Source organism: Homarus americanus, unplaced genomic scaffold (genome assembly GCF_018991925.1).
Source record: "Homarus americanus isolate GMGI-L3 unplaced genomic scaffold, GMGI_Hamer_2.0 scaffold11022, whole genome shotgun sequence".
In the NCBI taxonomy this organism is placed as follows: domain Eukaryota; kingdom Metazoa; phylum Arthropoda; class Malacostraca; order Decapoda; family Nephropidae; genus Homarus; species Homarus americanus.
In genome coordinates this window covers 12,445,261-12,466,937 of record NW_024737068.1, presented here as the reverse complement: position 1 = coordinate 12,466,937, position 21,677 = coordinate 12,445,261, and the positions used below count along the sequence as shown (strand labels likewise).

Genomic DNA, 21,677 nt, shown 5'->3' with positions numbered 1-21,677 from the left:
ATCGACCCGTGCTCAGACTCAGACTCCAGAGAGAGGTTGGGCGTGTCTTCACTGACACACCAACGTCCACCTTCTGAATTGTGTTTCACCTTTTCGAGGAAGAAAATACAAAACTAAACGGCTATACTCCGCCAAGGTAAGTGCTTACAAATTAATTGTACGTAGATGTAAGTAAAATGATCCTTACGGAGAAAAAGAACATGCGATGACAGCTGAGCCATTTTTTAAATGGCCCCGTTCTCTAAAGCGCTGTAATGCCGCTTCTAGCAAGCAGAAAGGTTGTTTGGTAAATACTAATAAGGGTTATTTTTCGTTATCCACCCATCACCTTTTTTTCACATGAAAACTAATTTTTTCGCTAGTTTTCTTGTTGTTTTAGATGATTCTGACATTTAACTTTGGGGCTAATCACTTCTTTTTTTTTTGCTAGGTTAGGTTGGTTGGGTATGAGAATAGGTTAGGTTAGGTTAGGTTTGGTTTGGTTAGGTTTGGTTGGGTTGGGTTGAGTTGGTTGGTTGGTTCGTTCCTTTATTATGAGAATAGGTTATTTTGGGTGTATTACTCAAATCTGATCTTCATTTTTTGTGGAAATTAAATTTTTTTGCAAAAAACACGATTTTTATTTCATGAGAAACCGCTAATTTGCACAAAAATGGAGGTCAGATTTGAGTAAAACACCAAAAATAACCATTTCTCATACTAAAGGAACCAACCAACCAACCTAACCTAACCTTTTCTCATACCAAAGGAACCAACCAACCTAACCTAACTTATTCTCATACCAAAGGAACCAGCCAACCTAACCTAACCTATTTTCATACCAAAGGAACCAACCTAACCTAACTTATTCTCATACCAAAGGAATCAACCAACCAACCTAACCTGACCTTACCTAACAAAAAAAAAGGTGATTTGCCCCAAAGATAAATGTCAGAATCAACTAAAACAGCAAGAAAACTAGCTGAAAAATATATTTTTCACGTGAAAAAGGTGATGTGTGGATAACGAAAAATAACCCTAATAAGTGCCCATTCCTTAGAAATATATGTATTTTTTTTTCAGAATGCAATTAATATCAGTGAAAGGGTCTTTCTTTCTACATATGAAGCAGAAAATAGGCCACAGTCATACTGAAGCTAGCTTTTTTAGCTAAAGTATGCCTTTATCAGATAAATTATAAAGAAGAAAATGTTTTTTACTTTTGGGACCAAAAATATGCCTTTGGGGTTTACATTATTTCTTCATATGCATTATGATTGTTTATTTAACATATGCAGTAGCTATTATGTTTTCATTTGGTGGAGCCACAAACAACCCGAATGACAGAAGATAGACTATTTTTTTAATTAAAATTTTCCCTTTATACCTCTGTCAATGCTTCTTCCATGTTGCATCTTATTTGACAAATTTATTAGCATTTATAGCTAATTATAGCTGGAATGAACTACTCGTATAGCTGTACTGAATGTTAACATTTGAACATTGTGGCAACTCATAATAATTTTTTCTTGCAAAAATAGCACTTTTAATTATTTGGAGTTACTCAAGCACATTCTAAGAATAAATCAATTGCTGTGGGTGCTTGGAATAAAAAAATCAATCACTAGTAAATCCTTTTATTTTCCCCAAAGTCATAGGTAAGAAACACTTGTTTTCTGTAAAAAAATAAAAATGAAAAATTATCCAACGTACTGTATAGTAGCCAGAACAACTACTTTTTCTATTAGTATTGGCACTGCCTATGCATATTCTGCACAGTCTAATAACTGAAAACCATCACTGAATTATGTTTGATTTTTACAGGAATGAACAACTGCAACTGCCAAAATTAAGCATAGTCACTTGGGGGTCCGTTCATCCTAATTCAGACACAGTTCATTAATGAATTGTTTTCATTTGCCAAGGCATGAAGCTGAAATAATAGTGTATGTGAGGGACGTGCCTAAACTGTGAGGTTTTTGGAATTTTATACAGAATAAGACTTGTTTGTTATGATACAGAAACTCAAGATCCATATGTATCTGGTGTCAGAACACAAAAGGTCAATGCAGAACTGTGCTCTATAACAATTTTTTTTTTGTGTTTTTGTTTTTATGAATTGATAACATACAGTACATTATGTTGTAAGATCCATAGTTTTGCTGTGTTTCTCTTTTTACTGTTACTGGACCTAGACTGACTTTGTCGCATTAAATATGATATTCTACTAACTTTTCTAAATTACCATATCACATTTGTTACACGTTATTTGCTAAAGAGGGGGGGGGGGGCGAATTATCACCTTTCCAAAATAATGATGAAATGCACAAATAAAGAGTGATATAGATGAACACGTTATGTTCCTCATAAATACAAAGCAAAGACCTCGATATACAAAATGTACCTTCGTACAATAAGTTGTGGATCCTTACAACATTCTTCCATTCTATGTCATTAAGTAATAATTACAAAGATTTTAAAAACTTTGATGATTATATGGGGTGATGGAATAAGTGAAAAATATATTATTATTTATTTACAGGGTTTTGTGGTTTGCTTTATCAATTATTTACAAGCTAATTTTGTCCAAGTATCTCCTCTGGATTTGGAATCCATTCATTACAAAAAAATCTTATGAGTAAAGATTCTGAAAAATTAATATTAAGAAAAAAGTGGTTGAGTTAAGCTCAACTTTTTCCAAACATTTTCATTCAAGGTGCATAAATGATCCTCTTGAGGTACAACTGTCTAGTTGAGCGGTGTCATTCCACTTGGACGATCGTTTGTTAAATAGCATAAAACAGACAATCACCAAGTGGAATGTAATCAGTTGTAAGGCAGACAATATTCTATGTTTCATACTGAGAAGATCTGTGCCCAGTTGCCTCTTTTTTCCAAGTACAATGCAGGGCTCAAATATGAAAGTCTCCTCTTGGTATGACTTCTCATAAGGAACAGTGTGGCAAGGGTTTCATTTCACAAAGAGGCAGTGTGTCAAACACTACACTTACCACCTTTGCTTCCTGAACTTTTAATTTAGGCATCCATCAGTTTGCAAGGAATTTTGAAAAATACCCTCATGCTAGGTTGATAATTACCCATGACTCAAGTATGAACTTAAATGCAGCTATATAGTCAGTGTAAATGGCTGCTTTGCTGTAGGTTAGAGTTATAAATTAAGATGAATATGTGAAAGTAAAACAAATACTGTACATTTAATATAATATTGTATAGTACACACATATGACTCTTAGTTTAGCTTTGTAATTACAGTGTACAGTTAACCCTCACTTTACACGGTTAATGTAACCCGGAGGGTACCGCGGAAAGTGAGGAACGCGTAAAGTGAATAACATAACATATGGGATTAATTGAAATAGAGTCCAGGCCGACCCCCAAACTCCACTTTTTGACGACACACAACTATGTTGTAGTAAAAATATTATCTTAACTTTATGATGGCATGCACACACAATTAATAATTAAAAGAAATATCAATAATATTAGGTTTTTTAACACTTACATTAGTAGAAAAGATGGCTGGGCACACGGGGATGGGCGGTTGGTTCCGAGGCAGAGGGCAGATTATTGGCCCTCACCTGTATCACTTGTATCAATTGTATCACTATCCACCACAGAGGCTTGCAGGGCCTCTTTGTCAAACCCCCCAAAGTTCATATAAGTCCATATCCTCACTATAATTATCACTATCACTGACTTGGGCCGGCTGTAGTGGGTGGCGGGTGAAGAACTGGTAATGTTTTGATGACTGGGCGACCTTGTGCGCACCATTTTCGCGCCTCTTACACAACATGGCGGATGGCGGGAGGTTTGGATCCAAAAATGGCGCGGCTTGCCAGCCGCTCTCCGCGTAATGGGGTACACGCACCGCGGAATGTGAGCATGTTAGGTTCCGGCAGGGCACCGCGTTAACAGTGAAACGCGGAATGCGGGACCGCGTAATGTGAGGGTTGACTGTACTGTATAAGTAAATGATCTAAACAAAATTAATACTGTAAAGTACTGTGCTGTACTAATAGAATTGACTTAAAAATACAGTATTTACAATACTGTACTGTACTATACTGTGCTTTAAATGTGTGTAGTACTGTACTTTACAGATTGATGATAATGAAACAGCAGGTTGTTTACTGTTAGCTAAAGTTCAGTTAAATTTTCATGGTGAAAATGTGATATAAAATCAATTGTGCTATGTATAGAATTCAGAACATTTGTACTATATACAGTATATTGATCCAGTAATATTAATCATGATTCAAAAGCTTAATATTCTGGAAAATTCTTTGCTGAGGCACAGATCAGTGCACGTGTGTCCTTTAAATTTTATGATGAATTTTTATATTACTTTGCTGTTTCCTTTGTGGTTTCTAGACCTGCAACATTGGCAGAATTCATGCTTCTCTGGAGGTGGACTAAGATGGATTGTGATAACAGTATTTTTTTTTAGGGGAGGGGGGGGTCTCTACAAAATGGGGTTCCAGGAGTCTGCATTTAGAAGGGAGTGCACTGGCATAGTTAATGGCTTCCTCAAAGAGTTAGTAGGGTCTCTCAACATCGGATGTATGGATTATAGGAGTAACTTTGTTCAAGGAAAACTGTTTCCTCAATTTCATGATGCTCACCCCATTACTAAATATTGATTTGTATTATTTCGTAAAGATTTTGCTAATACAGTGTTCATACTGTCATCTATGTAAATACTGTACATGTACTGTACCTTCTTCTGTAGATGTGTGGAGGTCCAGTGTAAGCAGTTCTTAATTTTTTTGTTGTTGCTTTCTGGAAGCTCTTTGTTTTTTATGCATTTACCCAGTTTGGTATGATAGATTTATGCTTCTGTCAATTAAAGTTTGAGGGGCTTTACTGGATTGTGTTCTGTTCATCTTCCTAGCCTTTTCTCATTTACCACATGATAAGGTCTCTGGTTTGTTTCTGAAGACTTTTCCAGGAAGTTGGCAGAGTTGTTGCAGTGAGATGTGTTTTATGTGTACAGCTGTGTATGGTATGGTAATTCGATACAGTATCTGAATTTCAGTAGCAGGATATTTTTTCAGTAGACCATTAACATGAATATTGTTGGTGTAATTTTTTCAGATGAAGCAAAATTTGTTGATAAAAAGAAGCACAAATGATAGTTAACATTTTTCATGGATATTTTAGGAACAAGTATTTAAAAAAAATCAGTAACTTTCAACAAGCATTATTAGCAGCGATCTGCTCATGTAAATATTTTGGAGTAGATTCTTTTTCCTCCACAGGACTTATGGTTTATTAAATGACCTTCTTCATTTTCAGCCTAGTACCAGTCAAGGATCTTTCAGTGTAGTACTGTATTGTAAAAGTCTACTGGTTAAAATCCAAGTTCCCAAAGACCCAAACTTGGTATTTAAAGCTATATAAATAAAAATAGAATACTGTACAGTGAAACCTCCATATAATGGACTTCTCTCTCCGTATAATCCTGTAGATGGAGGTTTCACATCTAACTGACCCTCAATATAATGGACTTTCCTCTTCATTTAGTACGTTAAATAGAGGTATCAATATACGTAGTATCCTTCACTGTCACACTAGGTTCCAATACAGTACATGCACCTCTTGGTAAGAAGATTAGATTACTGTAGTGAGATTTTCAGGAAATTGAACCCCTTGAGGTATTTTTTGTAACAATTAGGCGTACACTTGATTCTAGATGACAAAAGTGTGCAGAAGTCAAATTTGCCTTATGCCAAACTGTATCTGGCTGCCATCTGTGTTAATTTGCATAAAGTCAATATGACCGCCATAAATCTTTAAATTTCTATAACTGATAAATAAATTATTATAAGGGCTAAAATATAGCATGAGAGAACCAAAAACATGCAATAGTAAAAAATATATGTTCTACAATATGTTGTTACATACGAATATACAATTCTTTGTGCAATATTAAACCAACCGTATCACTATAGACTGGCACTCCATTGCCTGAAACAGTGGCATTAGTCATTGTTTTCACTACACTAGCAAGCTGCAGTGCATGGGGTGTCAGACTTATTGCACCTACAGCATAAACTCTGGCAACCATTTCTGCAGTTGCACACCAGTTCTAGGCATGACTGGAACACAAGGCAAAGACATGAGGTGGTGCATCAGCTTTCCCTCCCCATTTTTCTGCCCGATTGACTCTGGCTCAAGTACAGTCAACCAAAGATGCATTGATCCCACCCTGGGTCTTGTACTGGCAATTTTACCTGGCATTACTTGATAAAGTAAGGCTGTATGTAAAGGTGATTGTGATTGGTGGATCTATTTTTAGCTTTATCACTGTCAGGATAAATATTAACAAACCAAAGGTAAAATTTTTATAATAATAAACTATTCATCATTATTTTCGATCATGAGAAGTTTCCAAATGGTCATATATTTGCTTAAATAATGAAGAAAATTTTATGTGAGAATCTTGTGGCAGCTGTACCTAGTTGAGTTGACAATTCATTATTATGTATAATTTTCTTCATTATTTAACCCTTAAGCCCAGGGTTAGGGTGCTGCTGGCAGTCCTCCCCCCCTCCCCCCCCCTGGGATAAATCGAGAAAAAAATTCAAATTTTCCAAAAATAATAATAAAAAAAAATGGCGGGAAAATAGGCGGACGTTCTGGAACGTCACCCAGGGCACGCTAGTCGGACGTTCTGGAACGTCACTCGGGGCCTAAGGGTTAAGCAAATATGGTACAGGTATATGAAAATTTGGAAACCTCTCATGATCTAAAATAATGATGAGTATTCAGATTCAGATTTGCCCCCGAGGGGGCTAGTTTATTGGGCACCCCCTTACATCCTGTGCAAGGTGAAGCGCAGAAGCGTTTACAGCGCCAAACAGGGAAGTATGAAAAGTTCATACTTGCCTTTATGACTCGTACATTAAGGGCGTAAAAGCCTGAAGGGTCATAGGTTCTGTCAAGTTACATAAAGTGAGAGAATGATGAGTGTGTGGGGGGAAAGTTCCTGGTACATTTTATCTGTTTATGGCAAAGAGTGGCAGGTCCCTAATAATGTCAAATGCCAGGCCTGTGATTAGGAGGAGGGATAACGATGAGTATTTTATAAACAGTGGCAGTATATCTTTGAAGGCATAAAGGAGGAGTTCTAATTCCCCTCTCACTGTGCACAGGTGTACAAAAGAAGTATACAGTACTGTACTGTATGTACTGTACTTGCGCCATCGGTATGTAGCCCCACCAGAATTTGAATTGATGAATGCTTCCATGAGTTCACCAAATTTTCTAGTCTCACATATAAAGACTTAAGTTGTACATCCACATCACCAGCACTCATTGTCTTCTACCTGTTTTTTTCAGTTGAACTTAAATGAATTCAACAGTTATACTAGTAGCTGTGTTGTAAGTAGTCTCCATATGACCTGTATGGATAGTTTATGTACCCTGATTGACTGGCCATCATCTGCTCAGTAGATCTTCGTCCAAGACTGTTACTTTCTACCCATGTATCAGCAAGCCCAGATGACTGCATATGCTTACCTATAACACCATATAAGTTCATCAATGTATGGAGACCCCAAAGTCTTACAACAAAAAAGTCCTGATATTCTGGAGCTGCATCAATTAATTTGACCAAACTGAAACAAATTTAAGTTCCTTGTATCCAAAAAAACTATGGTAAAGTATTTTGATTTATGAAGATACCTGTATGTTAATTCGAAGTAAAATTACAGTACTGTACAGTATTTTTTTGGCTATGGTGGCCATATTGTATTTATGCAGATTAGTAAAGATGGCGACCAGACATGGCTTGACATAAGGTAAATTTGAATTCAGCACACTTATGTCACGTAGAGTCAAGTGTATGCATGCTTGTAACAAAAAATGCCTCTTACTTTTTCTACACACTTTTTTACATTTTCCGATGAGTCTAGATAGTCTGTTAGGAGAGAAGGTTGCGTCTTTGTCACCAAGTAAGCACACGTGCACTAGTACTTAATCTTGTGTTATACTAAAGGTACTGTACTGTATAATGTACTACAATATGCGGCTCAGCTAGAAAATTTGGAATCTGATCAACATTTCGCTTTCAGTTTCATGGACTACAGGTCAAATGCTACATTTCTCTTAACCTTATGAGAGGCTAAGTGCTGCTCCTGATATTAAATATTTCAAATGCACTCTTTCATATTGATAGTGGGCCACACTGTGCTAAGTGCTATTTTTTTTTTTTTTTTTGGCACCCAGTCAAACTTTAAAAAATGAATAGCGTACACCATACAGTACTGAGATCGGCTTTTCAAACTGAACACTGTATGGAAATAACTCATTTATTGTGCAAATTGATATAACGCTTTCTATTTGTGTTGATATATGATAGGGTGCCTCAGTTTGTATTGTGACACGTTGTGGAGGAATGTGCAATTCGTGAGTTCTTGACTTTGAGGATGTAATATGCCATGTTGGACTTGATGATAAAGCAGTGTAATTGTTTGTTAGGTTAGGTTTCTACATTATTCTCCATGTAATATCTACAAAAGTTTACAATTGCACAAGAAACAAATACAGTACAGTACTAGATTCATGTTCATCACATCAAAATTACCCTAAAAAAATTTTCCTTGTCTCCAAAATTGACTGGGCACCAAAACGAATACAGTACTGTATTTACTGTTTTTTTGTTCTGCTAGATGTATAGATAGAGAAATATTTATTCAGTTAAATTGTTAAACAACTCCATATGGGATTGCCATGTACTACATTACATAAACAGTGCAAGTATACTGTATAATGGTAAACAGTAAAACACTTCCACCAAAGGTAATTCATAAAAGAAAACCTTAATAGCTTATTTCCACCAGGATCTTTATGTTTTGCTGGGGATTATTAATTAGATCATAATAATTCTACAATATAGACATATGAAGTTGTGATTACATGTGACAAGTACAACATTGCAGTTTGAGCAGTTGAGACTTGGGTCTTCAGGGGCATATCCAGGAATATCAAAGGGAGGTGATCCAAGAAATTTTGGATGAGAGAGCATGGCATTTTGAAGCCATGTGCATGTGATATTAGGAGATATTCTGAGGTCTTATTAATTACTTTTTATTATACAAAATCGTCTTAGTACAATACTGCATTAAAGAAAAAGTAATGTCATTTTTTGATGAAAACGGTGCCCTGACCCCCCTGGATCCGCCCATGGTCTTTTTTACAAAATTCAAAGATAAATATGTAATACAAAATATCACTTTTGTATTGAGTTTAATCTGTTTCAATCTCATTTTATATACACAGTACATGCAAAGTGAGAATAATATATCCCAGGCAAAATTGTTCAGTACACGAGGGGGGGACAATTTATAATTTTATCTACAGTACAGAACTATTTTTTTATACTGTACTTCCTTAGACATTTTTTATATTATTTTTTTCTTTTTTCAAAAATAGAAATTCCTTTAAGAACATGCTTGAATATATAGCTTATGCTGTTAACCGGACGATTAACTCATTGGAGAAGTAAATTAATATGGTTGTATTTTATTGCTTCTATTGCTGGTATAGATATAAACATAGGCAACAAATGATTGTGAGTTTCGGGATGAATTCTGACAAGAGTAAGAGTGCTGGGGGAGTGTAGAAGAATACAGGGGGAGGGGGAGGGTAGGAGAACAGGGAAGAGGACAAGAGAGTTGTGGGAAGGGAGAAGAGTGAGGGCAAGAGTAAGAGAACAAGTAGGAATGTGTAGGAAAGAAGAAAACCAGGGCAATAACCCACTTTACTGGTGGTCTGGGCATAAATTAGTTTAGGCAGGAAGGACACGCTCAGTATTTTGCTTTACTGGGAGTTTGTGACCGTTTTGTTTCCTGCCATCTGCTGGTACAACCTGGCAGGTGTCTCGTCTTTGCAGTGGGAACTCTTAATTTACTGCATCGTAGATATCTTGGTCCCCTGTACTCCAGATAATGCTAGTATTTATTTTAAAGGGTTTGTTTTTATATGATGTATCTGCTTTTAAATTCTTGTTCATCTTGTTTCGTGTAAGGAGTCCTATCAGGGGTTCAAAGTTGATACAATACTGTGTGGACCCTGTGCATAATAATAAGGCTGTTTAGAGTGTGCTTATGGGCTTATAAATTAATATCATGCTAAATTCTAGATCCTTAACTGACCCTGAAACATGTACTGAAAAATCGTTTGGGAGGTGGACTGTACTGTACTACTGTATATTGAAAATTTCATCAGCGCTCGAATGATTACACACACACACACACACACACATGGGTTCCAAAAGCCGTACAGTATCTTGCCAAGTTTGAACCCCCTGACATGACCCTCTCAAATTCTTATTCATCTTGATTCATTTAACGTGTGGCAGTTTCCAGACATTATCTCACCGTTGTGTTTTATGTTCGCTCTTATTCTTTGATAAAATATCTTAAGTTTGTCGTAAACCATTTTATTGCATACAGTTTCTCATAATTTATAAACTTAACAGAATGTAATTGCTCTTCGCCCATTTATATATGCGTACGTGTGTGTGTGTTAGTAATCTGCAGCATTGCTCCGACTCTGCTCCAACACGTGCCTGTGACTCAGGGACAACTGTGGGTAAGAATTATTGTTTTCCGTGAGAGAGTGCAGGAAAGGTGGGGGGGGGGGGTTACAGCAAAGACTATAGTCTTTGGTTACAGCGAGTGTATACGAGGGTAAGGAGTAAGTGGTCTTATTCTCTTATCTTTGTTGTTTCTTATCAGTTTTAAAATTGTTACGACTGTCGCTCACTTTTTGACCCGTTATTGAAGAGGAAAATTTGGACATAGTGCTTGCTTAAAACTAAGCTCAGAGAGAATATTAGGAAGACGTGAAGATGGGGTGACACCAAGAGCGGTGTTAGTTTGTCAGTTGTGAATGACCTCAGGAAGCTAAAAATGTCAGATGTGCTCACGAGAAAATGCATTTCAAAATACAGACATACTCAATCCAATAGAACTTCATAGGGTAATCAGAGCTGCCTTCCACTGCGTTTTTTTGCATAGGTTATACTAAAATTAAATGCATATCTACGACTAAAAGCCCAATTATGCAGATTTTAGGAAAACAAGAAATCGTATTCTTAACAAATTTTACCCATGTGTAGCGGAATTTTAACAAAAACGTTACTTCACAAACAAGTTAATGAAACAAGGTAATCAGTTCACAACACTAGTACAACAATTTTTAGGTTCTTGTTTCGATAGTTTTTGCAACTTCCCAAGGGATTCCATAAATGTCCTTGCTCAGTCTTATAGAGGTGTACCTATATTACACAGCTCTACACAATTTCATTCAGTTCTTCATAGTCTGACTCGGCTCTTCATATTTTTTTTACACGGGTATTAGCCTACACGGGCACAAGTCACTGACCCACACCGGGGCCTGGAGGGCGAAAATGTAATAATAATCACTACTACTAATGAAAATAATAATAATAATTCATAGTAAATAAATTTTATAATCAGAAATTCAAAATGAAAATAAAATACTGTAATAATAATAATAATAATTATAATAATAATACTAATAATAATAACAGCAATGTAATAATAATAATGATAAAGAAATACAAAAGTTAAAAAAAATAAAAAGTGAGAAACAATATACAGTATGTATGTTAAGTTGTCAATAGTACGAGAAACAATTGAGACCCTGCAATTGTGTGTAAATGAGGCAGAAAGTCAGATCCGCAACCTGGAACTTTGTCACAATTTTCGTGATGCCATATAGCAGCAGGGTCTACCATTAGACAACACATTATGATTCCAATATCTTCCCAGGCGGTAGTACCTCCCTGTTTGGTAGCTGCCTACTACCTAGCAGTGCACAGGTCTTACACAGTTCTACTCGACTGACTGACACGGTTCGAAAGCATTTTATGCAATATTCTCGTACAATTTAACTTTTTTTACAAAGTCCTATTCAATCTTCCACTGTACAGTTATACTCAATCAAACAATAGTTCTATTTATGGTCAATTTATAGTACTGGACGTAATTCGATTTATTATATATATATATATATATATATATATATATATATATATATATATATATATGAAAATGGGAAACAACGGAGGAAACACCTTAGCTTTCGTCTTTATTCAGGACATCTTCAGAGGCAACTGGATTACATGGACAGAGAGAGGCTTAAATATACAGGGTGACCTTAAAAACATGAGGTCAGGTCATAATTATGTCATCCACTAATCCCTACACCAACACACACGTAGAGGAGCTTAAGAGAAGGGTGACGTGACTAGTCAGGTCAGGTCAAAAATCATCTTTTGTCACAGAAAGACTTCTGGTTGAAGCTAGTTTGATTAAGGAATTAAAATCAATAAACCTTAGTGATGGTCAGTTCAAAACTGATAATATGTTACATAAATTTATTTGTCAGTGGCCCAAGGTTAAAAATGCTTTGAAATCCTTTGATCTAGATGTATGATAGTTATTTTGTGGGTCCCTTATTTTTGACCTGACCTGACCTGATATATATATATATATATATATATATATATATATATATATATATATATATATATATATATATATATATATATATATATATATATATAAATCCACAAAGCGCTTGGGAACTTGTGTTTCTTCTTTCCTTGTGGTTATCAGCATATATATATATATATATATATATATATATATATATATATATATATATATATATATATATATATATATATATATATATATATATATATATATATATATATATATATATATATATATATACACTTATAAGCAAGTAAATCACACCTTTGACGCATTTTACCCATAAATGAGGTATCGGTAGTTGAAAAACAGAAAACGACTACAATTTTTTTTAGCTATTATTGCATTTGTTGCCACCAGCTATTTTCTTCAATAGCTTTTCCCTCGCAAACAACCTAGAACCGAAATATTTAATATTCCGGGGGGCAGGGTCCCCCTTGTTAGGAAGATAGTTAAGGTTAGGTAGGTTTGGTTGGTTACAATAACATTAATAAGTAATAAGTGGTTGATAGCACCAACCAAACCTACTAAACATTACGTAACTTCTTATCCGGGGAGTCTGTTCCCCGAACCCCCCCAGCATATTAAATAGTTCAGTTCTTCGAGATCGTTAGCGAGGGAAACGTCATAAAAGTGTCTTAGAATTGTCTAAACTATTGTTTGTCAAGAAAAAAAATCAAGAGATTCGGTTGATGGCAAAAAATGCAATAATAGCTTTTCTAGTTTTCTGATTTTCAATTCCCGATACATCATTTTTTTTTATGCGCCAAAATATCAGATGAAAATAGTCTTGTTTTTGTCTGGACCTATCATTAGCATCAGCAACAACAAAATATCGAATAATGTCTTGCACTATATAATTCTATAGAATACTGTTAGACAATCTTACACAGTTTTAGACTTACTGTACACAGAATTATCAGTGCGTCTCACCAATGCTTATTTAGGGGTTGGCAGCTCAGACGTAATTGAATAATCATAAACAAATCCACATGAGCGCAGTTGCTGTTGTGTTGAGACATATGTAAGAAGTCTGCCTCAACTTTTCCCCGAAGTAATTTTGCCGGCTCGTTAATCCTAAGCTCAACACACTTCTTTGCTTTTTAATTTTCTGTGTGAGAGATATTTAATGGTAAAACCTAAATCTGAGGGAGTAAGCAGTGTTAATGCTTTGCGTGTTTTCTGAACTTTTCAATAAAAACCCAAATTTTTCTCAGTCGTACAACCGTATCGGTACACAGGTTTCGTCAGCTGATAAGTCATGTGAACGCCTGTACGGTGTTGTCAACTGAGCTGTCAAATATTTGATTGATAAGGGGGTAGAAGCTGATGATGTGAAGTGTTTTGACCAAGTTAGTAACCTGAAGCAGTTTGTGGAAAATTGCAAGAGTGATGAAGAATTTAGTAATCTGTCAACACATAAAAAGTGGACCAGATACTTTGAAAAATCAAAGAACATTGAATGCCACTCAGAATTGCTAAGAATTGCACAATTCTTCTTTGCTATATCATCTCACAATGCAAATGTAGAAAGAGTTTTTTCGCTGATGCAAAGTCAATGGACAAAGGAAAGGAACAAATTGAGTGTTGAAACAATGAAAGGCATTCAGACGGTACAGTACAACTTCCGAGAAACATCTTGCAGTGACTTCTATACATTTCTAAAGAGCAATCAGCCAATACTGAAAAAGATCCGATCTACAGAAAAGTATGCATGGGCACATAAAGTCACACACACAGTGGGGGAAGAAGACTGCAGTTAAGGGAATGAAGATATTCAGCCTTAAGCAAAGGAAATTTTTTTTTTAAGATTTCTATACCATGTATGTTGTATATTAGCCTACATTAAAAACACCATGCAATACAGTACATCGATACTGGTGTGTATATATATATATATATATATATATACACACAAAATTAATTGTCCGGGCTGCTTCAAGGTTAATAGCGCCAAAGTGTGTGCCGGTCGGGGGGGGGGGGGCATGTTTTCGGAAACGTCCTCCATTTTGTATGTTCAGATATGGCAACCCTAATATTGGGATAAGTTAGGCTGGGCTAAATTTAATTTGGCTAGACTCCGTTAACCTTTTTTTTGTAGGGAAAAGTAAAACAAGTGGAACGAGGTTTCTGCGATAAAGCAAGAGTGGAGAAAAAACATCACCTAACCTGTCAGTCTAACACTAACCTGAGCTAACAAGAATCATACCTAAGCTAACCAAACCATAACTAGTGTGTTTTTATCAGTGCACCATAACGCTATCGCATACTGTATTCACAATTCGGAACTCCCAAATTACCCTGCACCCTTGAATCAATAGCGTCAAAATATTCTTGCTTCCTCCCTGCCTACACACCTCCCTCATCGCTCTTCACACTTCCGTGTTACCTGTTTTACAGTACCCTCCTCGTATATTTACCTGATTTATTCTCATCTGTCGTTGGTATTTCTCAGTGCTATGCTTTTTTTGCGGAGTAGTTCATAATATATACCAGTATGAGGTCTTTCAAAAATATTTAAAAGCAACGCGTTTCAACTGATAGTTAAGTAATAAACCTGTTGATCCTTCCTTCCTTTGGCTTTAGTAAGCCCCTTTATATTTATACTGTATATACTTGTCACACTTGCCAGATGCTTCTGGTGTTATTGTACAGGGGTACCTAGTGACAGCACTAGGATCCCGCTTCCTCTATCAAGGAATAAAAAATTGAAATTGAAAATTGGATTGATTTTGTAAAGCTTATGATGATTTGAATTATTTTATTCACCTCGACTGCTTTTGAACGTTGGGAGAGGGAGGGTTTTTGTGCTCGGCTTTTACAGGTACATGCTTCCTTCGGTGCAGTATTGTACTGATGATGTCACTGTTCTAGTCATTAACTATTTTTATCTGATGAAGCACCAAGTGGTTGCCCTCCACCAGGGTTCCTCTAATAGCAGTGTGGTGAGCCGTGATGATAATAGCGGCAGCCAGGGACTTCTTGTGTCAACATCACAGTTGACATTAGATAGCACGCTTACCTCACTGATAATGCTCCAAGTGTACCAGTAGATTATAATATATAAGTGACCTGTCAAGACTGACAAAGAATTATATATAATGGCCCTTCAACATGATATACTGAGAATGACATGTGACCCTTCAATATATATATATATATATATATATATATATATATATATATATATATATATATATATATATATATATATATATATATATATATATATATATATATATACTGACAGTGGCTAATACATAGTGGCTCTTCACGATGCTAATTTATCTACTTCAAGTAAACAAGACTCATAAATTATTAAAAAATTCCCGTTCGTCGTAACAGTACAAAGTTCATTGAATCCTGTTTTTGTACAGTACTCTGGTCTGCCACCTCCTGTTTAACACAAAACTTTAGTGAGCTTTATTATTATTACCGGGTATTATTATTATTATTATTATTATTATTATTATTATTATTATTATTATTATTATTACTATTATTATTATTATTATTATTATTATTACTGATTAATATTTGTACATCTGTGCTACAATTTTTGTGATAGACTACGCTGGGAATTTATTGTGAAAAATATGATGGCTTAACACAACGGCCAACCGTTCACCTCCACACCACGAATCAGTCAATCACTCGTGAAGTCACTCGCCTCACCATGACTTAATATAGATCGACCAATCTCTGACTTCCTCACCATGACGTAAGCACACATCAACTAATCCCTCACTTCCCTATTATGACGTAAGTATAGATCGGCTAATCACTTCCCTTATCCATCATTACTTAACTCTGATTGGCCAGACTTCCCATCGTGATCACCTTGCATGCTTTATACGGCACTTGTTGATATTATAATGTAAATAGCGTGCACGCCAGCCTAGCTAATCCCCTTCCGGATTATCTTAGGAGAATATTATGTTAGAATTTATGCTAGGTTAAATTAGTAGCATGATAGATTATGTTAGATTTGGTTAAATTTTGGGTTGGTTCGGTTATATTGGGGGTATGTTAGGTTGTCGGGTTGTTAGGTAAGGTTAGAGGTGTGTTAGGGTAGTTTAAGGGTAATGGTTGGTTAAATTTGGGATATGTACGATTTTTAGGGTTAGGTTATGTTAGGTTAAAATAGGAGTTGAGTTTATTAGATTAGATTAGGGGTATATGAGATTAAGCTAGTGGTGTGTTAAATTAAGTTATAGGTAGGTTATTCGTATTAGGTTAAGAACGAAAAAAAATTCTGCTTGCACTCTCAACTTTCCAGCTTTGTGGTCGTACTGAGCGATATATAGTTTGTGTAGACCAGCTTGTGTGGAGCCAAGATAATGCTATACTAATAAAGTGTTGATCAGCTCTGTCAGTGGATATATTAAGCAAGCTGATGCACATAATGAATAAATAACCACCAGTTACACAGTGTGGTAGAACAAGACCCCTGAACAGTGGTGGATATTATTATTATTATTATTATTACAACATTTTTATTACTATTATTACATCCCCCCCCCCGGCCCTAATGTGGGTCAGTGACCTGTGCCCGGGTGAGCTAATGCCTGTAAATATGGTGATGTGGGCCTGGCCACCACCACACTTAACTTCTAGCACAGAAAGGAGGTTCACCTGTCTACACTGATGGTTTATACTTATGTTTCAACAATATTTTTCGTAAGTAAATTATTCCCTTTTTTCGTGTTAAGGAGTTGAAGGTATGTAAACAATTACAGTACTGTTACTGTATATACAATATTTGCAGTAGTATCTTTTGCCTTCGGCTCGAAATGCGTAAAATGGTTATTTGAAAGTTTTAAAGTTGTGTTACCTTCTAAGGTATGGAAATGAACTTTCCAGAACTTAAAGTTTACTGCTGAAAGAAAGCTGCTCTGGACCAGTGGCACACCAGGTGACTTCGGCGGTTTCTTTGCCTTGTTTGCATTTTGTTTCTTGAACTGTGACCAAGTTATTAACCCCTCACTCACACACTATATCTAAGTACCGTGTTAGGAAGTGTCAGGTGAGGGTTGTAAGACATGGTGCTTAAACGACAGGTTCGCATATTTCTTGTCGTTTTCATGACACCCAAAGAATGGGCCGATGAAAAGTGGATATCCCCTGTCGAAAATGTGTGCTCGTAATCCCCTATCATTTCAGTGTCTTCTCTGATACTTCCTATTTGGTTGGTGTATCTGTGTTGCTAGTGTTAGTCAGGTGTGGCTGTGGGCGTCTAGACTGACAGGCGGAGGTGGCGCCGAGAGGTGGCGTGGGCGAATCAGCTGATCGAATAAACACGGTGACTCATGTCGCGCACTGCATATTTGCCCCTAACATTTTCCTTATATTGTAGATTAACCAAGATATGGTCTTGTGGAATGTTAAGATGCCCAGGGGACGTGTGTGTGTAAATACGATTTTTTTGTGTGTGGGGGGAGGGGGTATACTGTAGTGGACAGTCCTACAAACAGTGGTTCGATTCCTGGGCACGATGGAATTGTGGGCAAGTTCCTTCGCGCTCTTTGCCCCTGTGTACCTAGTAGTACAGTATATGAGTACAGTACCTGGGTATGTATTGATGACCGGATCATGTTTCGGGTTCCAGTCTTCCTGTACTCTTTCTAGACACGGGCGCCACTGGACCTCCATTTTTCTCCAAGATGGCCGCTACTTGGGCGTCTGCCCGAGCTGTTTTGGTCTTATTAAAAAATCAGCCTACTGGTTAAGGGTGTGATCGTTGTGTTGGCAGAAGCTTATACACTTTAAGCAAACTCACTCTCATTTGACCTTAAGGCGGCCATCCTAGGACACGAGGGCCAACCATTTTTATGTAGTAAATCGGAGTTGAGTTTCAACCTTCTTGAAATTTCGACACTAGGAATTAGAATGGCAAACCCGAGTGTAAGATACGACGTCCTGCACTGGTAGTTTGGTACTACATTTCTTCTTTCATAATTATTGTCTTGTTCAATAAACACACACACACACACATACATACATGCATACACACACACACACACACACACACACACACACACACACACACACACACATATATATATATATATATATATATATATATATATATATATATATATATATATATATATATATATATATATATATATATATATATATAAAGTTTCTCTGCCTTTTGGAGACATCCGGGTGAAGAATTTATGTACCGCTTTGGAACTTTATGTGTGAGGTGCATTACTCCGGCGACTTACCACAAGAGGCCGAAGGAGCAGCACCGACCCTAAACTAAAGTCGCATTAATGTTGTCACGAACACCCGGCGATAGGGAAGTTTACACCTTTAAGGGGTCGGGTTAAGGGTTGTAGGATGGTATAATAATAATAATAATAATAATAATAATAATAATAATAATAATAATAATAATAATAATAATATGCGGTTTATTGGAAGGGCATAGCAGCCGGAAGGCTGAAAATATACAGTTACATAATTGGGGAATGGGTTTCGATTTACAGATAACATACAAGTAACATAAGTGATACAAATAAGATCTATAATAACTAGGTGGGGAAAAGCTCAAACTACAGGGCATTTCAACATAGTGAAAGTGCAAAAAGTAGGATTTACTGGGAGTGAATACACTGGTTTATTACAAGTTATTGATAATTTTTACAATGGCTGGGACTGGGCTGTTCTTATAGCGATCAGTTCGTGCTCGTATGGGCTGGATGCGGTTGTGGTGTCGAACAGCAATTCTCGGGCTAGGGATCTCAGGAGGTAGGAGGACCCGGTGTCCAGGATGGTGCAGAAGCTTCTCACCAAATTTGCAGATGAGGTCGTGATGATGGTCAGTGAGAGTCGAAAGTGTGTGTGTGTGTGTGTGTGTGTGTATGGAGGTATGTATGGAGGTATGTATGTATGTGTGTGCTTGCTTGTGTGTGTATGCGTGCATGTGTGTGCGTGTGTCCACAGATATATTCTAAAGGTCTTCATTACTCAAGATGTAGTTACTTGTTCGTTTGTGATTTAACAAGTCACAAAAAATTCTCAATCTCTTTTTACTCTATAGTGCCCCCCCCTGTGGTGTTCTCCTGTGGTTCCTCCCCCCATGGTGTTCCTCCCGTGATGCTCCTCCCCCGTGATGCTCCTCCCCCGTGATGTTCCTTTCCGTGGTGTTCCTCCCCGTGGTGTTCCCCTGTGTTCTCCCCCCGTGATGTTCCTCCCCTGTTGTCCCCCCGTGGTTTTCCCCCGTGGTGTTCCTCCCCGTGATTTTCCTTGTGTGTTCCTCTTCCGTAGTGTTCCTGCCCCGTGGTGTTCCTTCTCCCGTGGTGTTCCCCTGTGTTCCTCCCCATGGTGTTCCTCCCCCCCCGTTGTGTCCCCCGTGGTTTCCCCCCTCCCCCAATACTCAGCCAGAGCTTCAGCTTTAGGTCATCATGGCGGCAGAGGATGATGACTTTACATTAACCGGGTAAAGGATACCTAATTTAATTAACCTAACCTAACCTAATCTAATTTAATTAAGCTAACCTAATGTAACCTAATATAAGCTAACTAAACTAACCTAACCTAGTATAATCTAATTTAACCTAACCTAACGTACTTTAATCTAATTTCGTCTAACCTAACCTATTTTAACCTAACCTAACCTAACCTGTTTTAACGTAACCTAACCTGCTATAACGTAACCTAACCTAACCTGTTGTAACCTTACCTATTATAACGTAACCTAACCTAACTTGTTGTAACCTTACCTATTATAACGTAACCTTACCTAACTTATATTAACCTAACCTATTGTTACCTAACCTAACCTATTGTAACTTTATCTAACCCATCTTAACCTAACTTAACCATATATAACCTAACCTAACCTATTGTAACTTTATCTAACCCATCTTAACCTAACTTAACCAAATATAACCTAACCTATCCTAAACTTTAACCAATAGTACGTATAGAGTGTGTACTGGGAGGCATAACACCTTTCACACATAACCTGGTCTCACGTGATGGTGGTCTGTGTATTACTGGTCTTCACAACTACCCAACTTTAAACCCTAGACTGGCCATTGGAGGGAGCTTGATATTGCAGTTGGTTGAAAGAGTAAATATATATAGTTTAGGGTTAGGTAATGTGGTGCTCAGTGTTATAGATGGTGTTAAGAGGGAGTGTGGTGTGTGTTTTCTCTCCTCTGACAGTTGTAAATTATAATCTTAACGAAGGAAGTGTCTGTCGCAGAGTTTGGAGTAGTACATCAAGTCCCCAGGTTAAAAAAAAAATCACCTTATCTGACAAGTCTTGGTACCTTTTTTTTTTTGCAGACACACACTGAAATGTACTCGGAATATTGACTGGGAATTGTGTGAATAGATAGCGAGGTGGTTGACAGTTGTGACGGTGATGTGAGGTGTGGCGGCCTCTTCTCAGCCCTCCTGCGTGACGTCACCCAGCACAGAAGGAGGGAAGGGGAGATGGGAGGGTAGAGACGGAGAGAGAGGATGGCCGCGCGCAACCTCTCACCCCTTCCCCCTCCATCACCCCACCTCCCTCCTTCACCAACCCACCTCCCACTGTAATAGATATTGCAGAAGACGTCACCTTCCTTAAATCCGTGGCAAGACGCAGTTTATTACACACATCTGTCCTGTGACTCCCTTGTCCCTACTCTTGATCCAGATCCACACCCGGTTACTGTATCAAATTTTTACCCCTCAGCTAATTCTGGGGGAGGGATATAGCCATCACACACACCCTCTGTTTGTCGTGCTAACATGAAACTTGTCAACATAAGTGGTCGTATACGCAATTTTAAATGAATCGATTTGAAACAGAAGATGTGTTATGTTTCCTTTAGGTCACAGGGTCAGAGGTCAAGGTCATAAACCGAGGGATCTACTGTTTACCTTATAATAGGAGAGGACTTAATAAACGGCCTCTTGCAGGTTCCTTTTTTTTCACCTGTGTCCATGTGTGACCAGGGACACCACACCCCCAGGTCCACTGTCTACCAGGGACACCACACCCCCAGGTCCACTGTCTACCAGGGACACCACACCCCCAGGTCCACTGTCTGCCAGGGACACCACACCCCCAGGTCCACTGTCTACCAGGGACACCACACCCCTAGGTCCACTGTCTACCAGGGACACCACACCCCCAGGTCC

General features: G+C 37.4%; 1 protein-coding gene across 1 annotated transcript in view; it reads left to right on the top strand.

The window, feature by feature from the left end:
- The window catches only part of LOC121872966 (kinesin-like protein unc-104), a 193,531-nt gene continuing 171,854 nt past the window's right edge, over positions 1 to 21,677 (top strand). The window contains exon 1 of the mRNA XM_042376121.1: positions 1 to 136. The gene's annotated coding sequence lies outside the window, so the exon portion shown is untranslated. The remainder of the gene's footprint in view (positions 137 to 21,677) is intronic.